This window comes from Ascaphus truei, chromosome 2 (genome assembly GCF_040206685.1).
Source record: "Ascaphus truei isolate aAscTru1 chromosome 2, aAscTru1.hap1, whole genome shotgun sequence".
In the NCBI taxonomy this organism is placed as follows: Eukaryota; Metazoa; Chordata; class Amphibia; order Anura; family Ascaphidae; genus Ascaphus; species Ascaphus truei.
In genome coordinates, this window is record NC_134484.1 from 480336040 (window position 1) to 480349018 (window position 12979).

Sequence of the window (12979 nt, forward strand, 5' to 3'; positions counted from 1 at the left end):
CTATATACAGTACTGCAATGTACTGTATAATATATATACTACTGTATATACTGTATAGTAATATTATTTTTTCCTTCTTTATCTTTTCCTCATTCTGTCTGCAGTACACTAGTTCATTGAGAGAGGAGAGGTTTTGTGTACATCATTACTGCTGTTTATATACTGTACATTTGACTGTACAAGCAGATTTGACGGGACACAATGCCCCCATCTCCCCCTAGGCCACCCTTTTTCCTGGAACGACAAGAAAACAAAAACTTAGTTCAGTTACTGTACTGTACTGTACTGTATGTGCGTACTGTACAGTATTATGGCAGAACTACTGTAGGTGGCTGGTGCAGCTTTCTCTGGAAAGAAAAAAATGGAGCAGTTAGTAGGCAGTTACTGTAGTACTGTCAAACTAGTCTACTGTATACTGGAACTACTGTATACTCTGACTATCTGGAAAGAAAAAATCTGTGCCATACTTACCTGTATCATACTGTACTTACAATACTACAGCACTGTACTACTTTCCTGATGCTTGCCCATTACGCGTGATGACAATGGGCAACACAGTGGCAATATGGTCTATATATTTATTGCAGCGTTCCACGGTGAGTACATCGTTCCAAAAACTCATTATGCCTTTCAACAACTCGTCCTTTTTGGAGGGTTTCGCCACTTTCCGGATATGGTCCTTCAGCTGATGCCAGACTATTTTGATCGTATTGAAGTCTGGCGATCTGTCATTGGAAAGAAAGGACAATTGGTTTAAGAGCTAAAAACAGTGGGGAACAAAAATGGGACACGGTCTACTGCACTTACTCTGCTGGCGTCTTCACCCAGTTGATGCCGCGCTCAAGGATATGCGCCGTTGACGCGGTGTGCTTGGGATCGTTGTCCTGGTAGAAGCGGTGACCATTGGGGAAGTCACGTGTGATGTATTGCACTCTCGGGCACAATGTTGTCTTGGAAGAAAGCTTTATTCAGGATTCCTATAGCAAGAAAAGAAAAGTGCTCAAAAAACTGCACAATAGTACAGTACAGTGCATACGGTAAGGCAACACTAGTCAAGTACAGTGCATTAGGCGACATTATATTTGATAAATTTTACCTTTAAAGATGACAATGCATCCCGGTCCACGCCTAGAGATGGCACCCCACACATGCAGCTTCACAGGGTGTTTTGGCTGCGGCTTCAAAGATATGCGGCCTTTTTTGTGGAATGCAAAGCGTGCAAATCTCTCCAGCAACACAGTAGACTCATCAGTGAAGATGCAATCCTGGAAAGTCTCCCCGCTGTCGATCCATGCCTGGGTCTGGAGCACTCTTTTGATTTTGTTTGCGTCCCGTATCATGGGGTACGCTCTGTAATGACAAGGAATAAAAAATTTTAGCGGCACAGTGTAGTACAGTTTGCGAAACAACACTTTTACCTCCTGTACTGTCCAGTACTAACCTCACACGTCCATATTTCCATCCAATGTTGCGTCTCATCTTCTTTATGCTGCTCTCGGATACAGTCAGATTGTGCTTTTCCTGCAGAGTGTTTTTAACCCTTAATGCACTCCTCTCATCATTCTCCTCACTTATTTTGTCCACCAGAAGAGTTGTCTCCCTACAATGTAAAGAAATTATATTGTTTTATTAATATGCAGCAATATAAGATGTATATAAATGTAATGTTGTAATATACAGTAAATATAAATATACAAATAATGTATACAGTTGTATTGTACTATAAATATAAATATACATCCTATATATACCGTTGTAAGATTAATTGAAATATACAAAAAATGTATACTGCTGTACTATAAATATAAATAGACAAAATATATATACTGTTGTACTATAAATATACAAAATAAATATACTGTTGTAATATAAATATACATCCTATATATACCGTTGTAAGATTAATTGAAATATACAAAAAATGTATACTGCTGTACTATAAATATAAATAGACAAAATATATATACTGTTGTACTATAAATATAAATATACAAAATAAATATACTGTTGTAATATAAATATAAATATACATCCTATATATACCGTTGTAAGATTAATTGAAATATACAAAAAATGTATACTGCTGTACTATAAATATAAATAGACAAACTACTGTACAGTATGTTGCAATATAAATCAACAGAAATAACTACAGTATTACAGTAGATACAGAACTGTACTGTAGATGTACAGTACAGTTTTCTATATTTTTTTTTTTTAAGTTTAATAAATTTACTTACGCGTTAGTTACCCTTGGTGCCCTTTTCCGGTCTCTGTTTTTTCCGTATGCATGATAGCTCACGGTGGTTGATGGCACAACGAGGCCAGAAGTAGCTAACCAGCATTGGATATCTGCAATTCGGTGTCCGCTCGTGTACATCTCCTTAATTCGCATGCTGAGATCCTTTGAAATCTTTTTAACAGGCATTGCTGCGAGTAGAAAGAAATACAAACACAAGAATGTATATTCGATGTTTTGTCGATGTGTATTCTATGTGCAGTGAATCCACAAAATGGATGGTGTATTTATACGTTAATGACTCACATTAGAGTACGCCCACTTTCAACACCTGTACCTGGCCGCCATGCATAAAAGGTCACACACTTTGCATAGCCCACCACTTGATGATCTTTATCTGAACTTGCCCTTGTCCAGATACTGCATTGTGCCACCTGCTTCCATGGAGCATCCCCGGTTCTATGGACGCAAGAACACTCTCGCCTCTGCCGTGCCTGTCATGCTGAAAAAGCGAAAGGCGGTTGCCGTTTCCACGCCAAGGGCAAAGCGACAGGCTAAGGCCAATAAAGAAAACCTTCTGCTGACCCCAAAGGCTAAGGGTTTTCTTAGACGACAGCCTTATTATGTGAAGAAGATATACGGTAATACGCTCTCTACGCAAAACGAATGGCAGCCAACCCATCGAATCCGCAGACCACTTCCTCACATATGCTTCGACGACTCTGCTGTAGCTGTCCCGGAAATCTTCATCTCGTCTTCTCCACCCCCATCTTCTCCGGTTCCATCTGATGACGCTGCTGCCTCTGAAATCCACGGGTCACTGTCTCCTTTGCGCTTAGACGACTCTGCTTCTCGCCCGGAAATCCAAAGGTCACCTTCTCCATCCCTCTTCGATGACGCTGCCGCTTCTCCTCTACCGGGTATCCACAGGTCAGCTCCTCCACTCTCCATCGATGCCGCTTCTGTCCAGGGAACCCCCATTTCATCCTCCGTTGCACCCATCCCCCCAGATGTCCAGACGCCATGCACAAGCAGCTCATTAGACCGGATCCTGAATGGGATAACTGTGGATCTCCCCGGGAACTCTATTGTGCTGGCAAAGATAGATCTGCTTCTGGAGACAATGCTAAATGTGGAGCAGCGGATGCTACAAATGGAACAACGGATGCTACAAATGGAACAACGGATGGATCGACGGATGGAGATGATAGAGGCTGACATAGCGGGCATACATTATTTGCTCGGTGTTAATGCCCCTGTTTCCCCGATGCCGGAGCAGGGGGGTGACATGGATGTGATGAATGGGACCTTCTACCCCCTTCCATCACCAAGCGCACCCCCTCCACCAGAAGATGCAGTGTACATGTATGCCATTGAGGAAGACATGACAACCCCGTCAAGACCACGCCAGGAGACAACCCGGCGACCACGACCGGAGGAAAGCTTCCTCCCAGAAAACCTACCATCGCCCGTCGCCTCAAGCACACCCGTTCCCAAAAGACCTACACCCGCTCGCATCGAAACAGTGCCCGACATCACCCTGTGCGATCTGCCACCGGCGCTCAGGGAGAAGTATAGGGTGAGGAGTGCTGGTGTACCCCACAAGTATGCCTTGATCATTTTTAAGCACCATGTTCCCTACTCGTTGTACTGCGAGTGGGTCTTCAAAGTGAACTACGACGGAAATCGCCAAAAAAAGGCGCTTCCTGCCAATTTAAGGAAAAACATTGTGGAAGAATTGCGGCGCTTTTATGCAGTTACAGATCCTGTAATGAAAGGCATTCGAGACTGCATTAATGGCATTTTGCGCCATGCAAGGAATCGGCCATGGCTGGACAATGTGGAGGACTTTCAGTGAGACCATACTGTTGTGCTGAACTGTATTGTACTGCACATGTTTTGCCCTACAGTACCTGCTGTACAGTACTTAAACAAAGGAGATGCTGTTGTGTGTTTTTTTACACAGGACATGCACAACTCCAGTCCCCGAGGGCCGCAAACAGGCACGATTTTCAATGTTGCCCTGAAAACCTGCCCTGTTTGCTGCCCTCTAGGACTGAACTGGTGCAGGTCTGACTGACAGTGTTGCGCACCATCCCACTGTACTGTACTGTATACAGTACTGTGTTTCTTTAATAAAGGAGATGTTATTTAAAATGTTTCAACATTGTACTGTATTTGTAAATAAATGTTTTTGAACTGACTGCACCAATAAAAGAACATGTTGATTTGTCTTACTGTACTGTGCATTGTTTCCATTTGCTCCTTTGATAGTACTGTACTGTATAACAAAATACAGAGTAACAAATGTAGAGGCTTGCTGCACTGTCTTTTTACTGCCTGGTCGCGCAATTGGCGTGGGAACTAGGTCAATTGGCGTGGGAACTTCTGTTCTAGGGCACCTAGAAATAAAATTCATTTTGCCCCCAGATGTTAGGAATCCCCGCACTTGACCCCAACAGGTATCCGAGCAGTAATGGCGACGAGAAAGGGTCACGCCGGCGAGGAGGGTCCTACCATTGAGCGTAATGGCGGACAAAGCTTTGAACCGGCTAAGTCAGAATGAGCAGAAACCTGGAACCCACAAGTCCGGTTCTGTTCAACCTTGAGGGCTCAGATTCGGTCCTAGTTGCGGCAGGATTGCATGGCAAATTGCGACCCTCTCGTGGCAAAAGAACGGAGTCAGGGTAATCTTAAAAGTTCAGGTTTCTGCCATTGACTTGCATGGCAGAAAAAAAGCCACTTTGATAATGTGCTTTTAAACTGTCTTCTGGTATCTCCGGTTCCGTGGGTCGTGCAAGGCTGATATTTTGCCACTATGGCAAGGGTCCTTCCGCATGAGGACCAGGCGACTTTCAACCCGCTCAGACCCACAGAACGGGCTATTTTACATTATATTCGCGCAATTGGCGTGGGAACTACTTAGGGCCTCGGTCAAGTTCACGGACAATTGGCGTGGGAACTTCTGTTCTAGGGCACCTAGAAATAAAATTATTTTTGCCCCCAGATGTTAGGCACTGTATACCACTGTACAGTATACTGTGGAAGACACATAAGGAAACGATACTTAACATGTAGAATAAATGCATAGTTTTATTTTTTCGGGTTTATTACACAGTATACTGTACGGATGGAAAACATCAGCATACAGTACAATATTATCCATCGAAATCCCCCCATTAGCCGTTTTCTTTTCTGAGGAAAAACAAAAAAAAAAGTTTTAATGTACAGTAATGGTCAGTCCCCTAAAGAAGTACCCAGCCAGCCCCACCAAAATAATACGGCAACAATACAGTACTCACCATTGAATTTCCCATTCAGCTGGTGCCGGCGCTGGTTCACTGCCAGTCCAGCTTTCTTCATCATCCACGTCGATAGTTTGCAGCGGGACTAGTCCACCTGTAGTTAGCAGGTGAGGCTGGAAATCGCTTAGGTACATGCAAGCTTCATCAAAACTGCACGCAAAATCCGGATCAGGCTCAGGGTTGTCACTGACGGTGGGACCGTCATTGGAAGCCGGTGCTGGTGCATTGCTTGGCAGCGACTGTCGCTTCTTAGTTGGTTTTAACATGACCCTTCGCCTTTTGCCGCCTTCATGACCATAGATACAGGAAAAAGCCGGTGATACACACCAATACCCTCCAACAAATTGGGGCTCAATACGGTGAAAACAGGGATCGCTACATAACCTTTTCCTTATTGCACGCTTCCACGTATGAGGAGTTGGCGAAAATTTGTAAAAGTCAGTTTTCAATAAAATACTGATAAAGTTGAGCAACTGTTGCCATCTTATCATCTGTTGCATTAATCGCGGCCCATCTCAAATAAGTGTAGCTTCTGTCGGGTTTTTGGAAAGCGGGCTGCACTTGAACCCTCATGGCGGGCGGGTCTCTGGAGAATAGTGTAAGCGAAACTGGTTTTTGTCTTTCTTTAATATGAAAAGCCTAAATTGATAAATTTTTGCAACTCTTCCTTCAGTCTCAAGGCCAAGGCCAAGTTACAATGGCACACTGTGGTACAGTATCTTTTTTAAACGAAACACCTGCAAGCCGACACATTACTGATTCGGCGCATTACAATTCATGAATTTCTGCCATCTGGCGGACACGCGAAGCATTGCAGCCTATTAAATCCTGAACCATTATCAATTAACACATCAACCGCGCGTCAGCCGGGCATGACCCGTGGCTGGGAACGCAAAAGGAATGCGGCATGCTCCAGGTGAACAGCGTCGCATTCCAGGAACAAGCCAGGGACAAACCGGTGATTTGTTAGAATAAAGTCTGCCGCAGCAGTAAGTGCCAAAACGAGTGCATGGCAAATGTATACAAAAGACTACAGAGAAGCCCAATGCTACCTGTAACATCCTGGCTCTCCATTGGAGGATCTCTCTTTATATACCTTCTTGCTCCAGACACACATTGCTGAGCATAGTCTGGTGTGACGCCATGCCTGCTGCATTCTGTATCGGCAATTTTTCCTAGCCTCCAGTAACAAAAGAAAGGAGTTGCGATCTTGATACATAATAAGTTCCCGCTAGTAGCAGAGACCATTAAGAAGGATAGGGAAGGCGATTCCTGATAATAGTTGGTTTAATAAAGGAGCAGCCCATAAGCCTGGCATCCATATACGCACCATGTGAGCAAGATCCCTCATTTTTCAATAATTTCTTCCAGACGCTAAACAAAGTATCAAGAAGGAATATAATACTAGCGGGAGACGTTAACCTAGCTATGAACCCAACACTAGATCGGTCTGGACTACACAAGGATAGCAATAAAAGTGGGCGACAAGCTCTGCTCGAGGGGTTGAGGGAGAATCAATTGGTTGACATATGGAGGGATTTGCACCCCACAAGCAGAGACTACACCTTTTTCTCGCACCCACATAACACATACAGCAGAATCGACTACTTCTTTATCTCTAGTAGACTGGTCCCCAAGGTCTCCCAAACAGGGATCCATGAAATGTCATGGTCAGACCATGCACCAATTGAGCTACGGTGCAAACAAAGTCATCTGGATAGGCCGGGAGCAAATTGGAAACTGAACGAATCAATCCTAAAAATACCAGAAATCTGCCAAAATATAGGTATACTGTAGGAGAGATTGAACACTACTTTATAACTAACAACGGGAGTGTAGATTCCCAGTCTACCCTTTGGGAAGCGCACAAGGCAACACTGAGAGGCCTTCTGATGAACATAGCGGCTAGACGAAAAAGAGAAAGGAATGATAAAATAGCCAAATTAAGGACCAAACTAAAATACCTCTCGGATAGCCATAAGAAAGGCGCGAATCCGCAGGTCCTGCAAGAACTAAAGGATGTTAAGATTGAATTAAATATGCTGTTAACCTCCCAAGCGGATAATGCTCTGAGCTGGTCAAAGAGGTCTAAAAATTAGGTAAATACAACCTCAGATGTACAACACATGACATATTACACCGTGTCATGATTTATTTAACAAAAATAAAGCCAAAATGGAGAAGCTATGTGTGAAAAACTAAGTACACCCTTACTGCTTCCATAGGAATAAAGATGCTAAGTAGCAGACAGGTGCTGCTAATCAAATGCCACTGATTAATTGATCATCAGCAAGTGTGACCACCTCTATAAAAGCCAAAGTTTTAGCAGTTTGCTGGTCTGGAGCATTCAGGTGTGTGTTAACACAATGCCAAGGAGGAAAGACACCAGCAATGATCTTAGAGAAGCAATTGTTGCTGCCCATAAATCTGGGAAGGGTTATAAGGCCATTTCCAAACAATTTAAAGTCCATCATTATACAGTGAGAAAGATTATTCAAAAGTGGAAAACATTCAAGACAGTTGCCAATCTTTCCAGGAGTGGACGTCCCAGCAAATTCACCCCAAGGTCAGACCGTGCAATGCTCAGAAAAATTGCAAAAAAAACCAAGAGTTACATCTGCGTATATTGATCTGTGTGGTTGATTTGAAGTGCTGGTTCTTGAAAGTGTGCAGTTAGAAACAGAAGGAAAAGGAAGTGCTATGCATACTAGTGTATAATAGAAGGGGTGGCTGATTTTGGAGAGTGTGCAGTGGGTTAATTGATTTTTAAAGTGTGTGGTAATTGAAGCCTGTAATTTTTTCCCCCTTTCTCCTGCCTGAGGCAGACTGGGTGTTGTTAGTTAATTTGATGGCCTAACACACCTGCAGTGGGTGTAGTTAGTTCATTGCTAACCTAACACACCTGGTGGGCATCCCTATTTAAACTTAGGCTTCTAACGAATTCTGAGCTTGCGTATACTGATCTGTGTGGTTGATTTCAAGTGCTAGTTGCTTGAAGGGCAGTTAGACACATAAGCAGTTTGAACAAGGAAGCGGTTAAACAAGGTATAGTATATTGAAGTACAGTTTACTGTTAGTACTTATAAACTTTATAGTTGCTAGAATGAGCAGGATTGAAAATGCCACTCAATGCACATCTTGTCACATGTATGTGCACTTGGGGCAGCTGTTCCAAGGAGCATACCACTGTGAGAAGTGTGAGCGGGTGGTCTCTTTAGAGTCAGAGACTGCTGATCTGAAGGCAACTTGCAATACTGAGGGACATTGGCAATCTTGAAAGGGGTTTAAAGCTCACTGAGCAGGCCCGTGCTTCAACTAGTGGTGCACATGGTGGCGCTGTTAGTGAGGAGCAGGTAGGTAGCTTGGTTGCTGTTAGTGAGGAGCAGGTAAGTAGCTGTTATGGGTGTGCTCACCACAAACTGAGACCGGACCGCGGGGCTGAGGTGGGGTTATATAATCACCGACCGTAGTCCGCACAGACTGATCCGGAGTGCGAAATCCATAGTTAGACAAGCCAGGATCAGGACATGAGAAGACAGAGTAGTCGGTGGACGAGCCAGAGTCGGGATTGGAGATATCAGGGTAATCATAGTCCAAGCAGGGAATCTGCAATGGGTAGAGAGATATACTCTGCTTCAGCATGGGAATTGGCAACAGGAAATCAAGTAGGTTCTCCTGCTTCAGCGTAATCGCTGCAGAGCGGGAGTGGCGTCCATGGCCCATGGTACCGGCCTCAGCAAGGGGAAGACTGACCGGAGTGGGCACACCACCAGGCAGCACTGGTAAACCAACGCTTCAGCACAGAAGTTCAAGCAGACCTCTGCGAAGGGAGAGAGAACAGCAGGTTTCAGCATCCAGGCAGGCAGAACACAGGCCTCTGTGAAGAGAGGAACAGCAGGCCTCCGGAAACCAGGAGCACAGGCCTCAGTGAAGTAGCTGCAGGCTACGAGGAAACAGGAACGAGTACAACGAACTAGAACAATAATCAACAGAGATTAGTCACGAGAGATAACAAGCCAGGAGGCTTGTTGCAGAACACAGGTAACATCCACAAGGGAATTATGCTCAGCGGTGAGGCATTGTGGGAAAGCAGTATTTAAAGGCCAGCGGGCCAATCCCAGGGGGGGAGTGTGAGGACATTGCTCTAATGACGGAGTACAAGGCTAGGTTGAAGTGATAGCCCGCACAGTAGATAGGGCAATCTGTTGCCATAACCGCATGAACGGATCACTTTGTTGTCTCCCGGGTGCTCAGGTTCGGCACATTGCGATAGCCCGCACAGCTGCTGTTGATTTCAAAGAGGGAATTAGTGAGAACAGCACAACCCATGCAAGGCTACTAGAAAAGACAGGAGTGGATTCCTCACAGTAGCTGGGTGACAGAAGTGGAAGGGCAATAGGGAGAGGCATGTAATTTCTGACACATCCCAATAGATTTGCCATGTTGAGTGAAGATATTGGGAGTGTCGGGTAGAAATGGCAAGGCTGGGGGAGACTAATTCCTCTAGCAGCCAGGGGAATAGTTCCTCCAGCACAGTGGGGACTCAAGATGCTCAGATACAAAGAAAGATTGTGGTGGTAGGGGACTCCATTATTAGGAAGGTAGATAGGGCAATCTGTTGCCATAACCGCATGAACAGATCACTTTGTTGTCTCCTGGGTGCTCAGGTTCGGCACATTGCGGATCGGATAGACAGATTGTTGGGGGGGGGGGGAGGGGCGGTGCTGGGATTGACCCGGCGGTCTTGGTACACGTTGGCACCAATGACAAAGTTAGAGAAAGATGGAGGGTCCTAACAAATTGTTACAGGGATCTAGGCCAAAAGCTTAAGGCAAGGACCTCCAAGGTAGTATTTTCTGAAATACTACCAGTGCCATGCGCTACCGCAGGGAGACAGTCAGAGATTAGGGAGGTTAATGCATGGCTAAGAAAGTGGTGCAGGAAGGAGGGGTTTGGGTTTTTAGAGCACTGGGACTCCTTTTCTGAGAGGTGCCATCTATATTCTAGGGACGGATTGCACCTCAATGAAGAGGGATCTTCTGTGCTAGGGGGGAGAATGTTAAAAAGGTTGGAGAAGATTTAAAACTATGATGGAGGGGGGAGGGGAATGAAACAAATAATGAACTAAATGGAATAGAGGAGGATACAAGGTGGTATGGAAGTAGAATGGGGGCAAGTGCGAGTTTGACAAGCAGTGAGACACCCATAGTAAATACAGATAATACTAGAAAACTTCTAAAGATTAAACCAAGTGGGAGCAGAAAGGAAGGAGCAGATAAGATAATAGTAGAGGCTGAAAAAAACCTGAGATGCATACTTGCTAATGCAAGAAGCCTACAGTAACAGATAAAATGGGGGAGCTTGAATTAATAGCTGCAAGGAAGCAGTATGATATCATAGGCATTACTGAAACATGGGTGGATGAAACTCATGGCTGGACAGTTAATTTAGAGGGTTACTCCCTTTTTCGGAACGATCGAACAAAAAGAAGGGGAGGTGGAGTATGTTTATATGTTAAACCGGATCTAAAACCTATTATAAGGGATGATGTTTATGAAGAGAATGATGAAAATGTAGAGACCTTGTGGATATAAATTAGCAGTGGAGGTAAAAGTATAAAGAAAATGTTGGTAGGGATATGCTGTAAACCACCAAATATCTGTGAGATTGAGGAAGCTAAAATACTTTTGCAAATGGAGAAAGCATCAAAACTGGGTCATGTTTGCATAATGGGGGATTTTAATTATCCAGACAGACTGGGGAAGTTAGATTAGCATTACAACAAAATGAAACAGGTTTTTGGGGGTGCTTAAAGACAGTTATATGACCCAAATTATTGAGGATCCAACCAGGAGAGGGGGGGGGGGGGGGTACTGGATTTGGTAATATCAAACAATGTAGAAGTAATAACAAATATTCAAGTCCTGGAACATTTGGGTAACAGTGATCATAACATGGTCTCATTTGAAATAAATGATCAAAAAAAAAGATTACTTGGGTTCAACAAAGACCTTAAACTGTAGAAAGGCAGGTTTTAATAAACTGAGGTCTAATCTACAAGTAATACACTGGGATGATGTTTTTGCAGGGAAAAATGTAGAAGATAAATGGGCAGTCTTTAAAACATTTTTAGAAAAGCACACTTATCAGTGTATACCCTTGGGTAATAAGTATAAAAGAAATAAGTCAAAACCAATGTGGCTAAATAAACAGGTAGGGAAGGAAATGGACAAGAAGAGGAAGGCGTTTAGATTCTTTAAGTTAGAAGGGACGGACACATCGTATCAGAATTATAAGAATGTAACAAAAATTGCAAAAGTGCAATCAAATTAGCAAAAATGGATAATGAAAAAAGGATTGCAATCGAAAGTAAGGTCAACCCTAAAAAGTTCTTTAAGTACCTTAATAACAAAAAAACGAGAAAAGAAAATATAGGACCCTTTCAGTGTGAGATGGGTAGGCAGCTTATTGGAGATAAGGAAAAAGCAGAGGTATTGAAAAATAATATTCAGGAATACCTTATGGAAAACAAAATTATTAGTAATAGTTAGTATGGATTTATGAAGGATAGATCTTGCCAAACTAACCTGATTTGTTTCTTTGAGGAGGTAAGTACAGTGGCGACACATTTTATCCTTACATTTCCCGCACGGCAGGATGCGTGCGGGCAGCGTGGTGACACGGCTGTCCACGCGTCACTGTGACATCACTGTGACGTGGCGCCCGGCTTCCCCGACACCACTAATGGTTTGAAGTGAGGTAAGCGGGGGTGCGGGGAAGCAGAGGGGCACAGCAGGAGCAGCTAGGGGGTCGGGAAGGGGGAGCAAAATGCCATGCGAGCGGAGGGGGTGCACGGAGGAGACACGGCGGCGCGCGGTCTAGACCCGGCGCCAGCCGGAGTAAATCCCGGCCAATTAGTGGCAAAAGTTAGAATAAAGTGTGTCGCAGCAGTAGGAATTTAGACCAGGGTAATAAGTTGATGTGGTCTACTTAGATTTTGCAAAGGCTTTTGATACGGTTTCACACAAGAGGTTGGTATACAAAATAAAGAAAATTGGACTCAGTAATAATATATGCACCTGGATTGAAAACTGGTTAAAGGACAGACAACAGAGGGTTGTCATAAATGGAACTTTTTCCGGTTGAGCTAGTCGTGAGTGGAGTACCTCAGGGATTGGTACTGGGACCCCTGCATTTTAACTTGTTTATTAATTACCTTGAGCTTGGCATCGAGAGCAAAGTCTCCATCTTTGCTGATGATACTAAATTGTGTAAGGTAATAGAATCAGAGCAGGATGTAATTTCTCTTCAGAAGGACTTGGAGAGACTGGAAACGTGGGCAGGTAAATGGCAGATGAGGTTTAATACAGATAAATGTAAGGTTATTTATTTATTTATAAAATATTTTACCAGGAAGTAATACATTGAGAGTTAC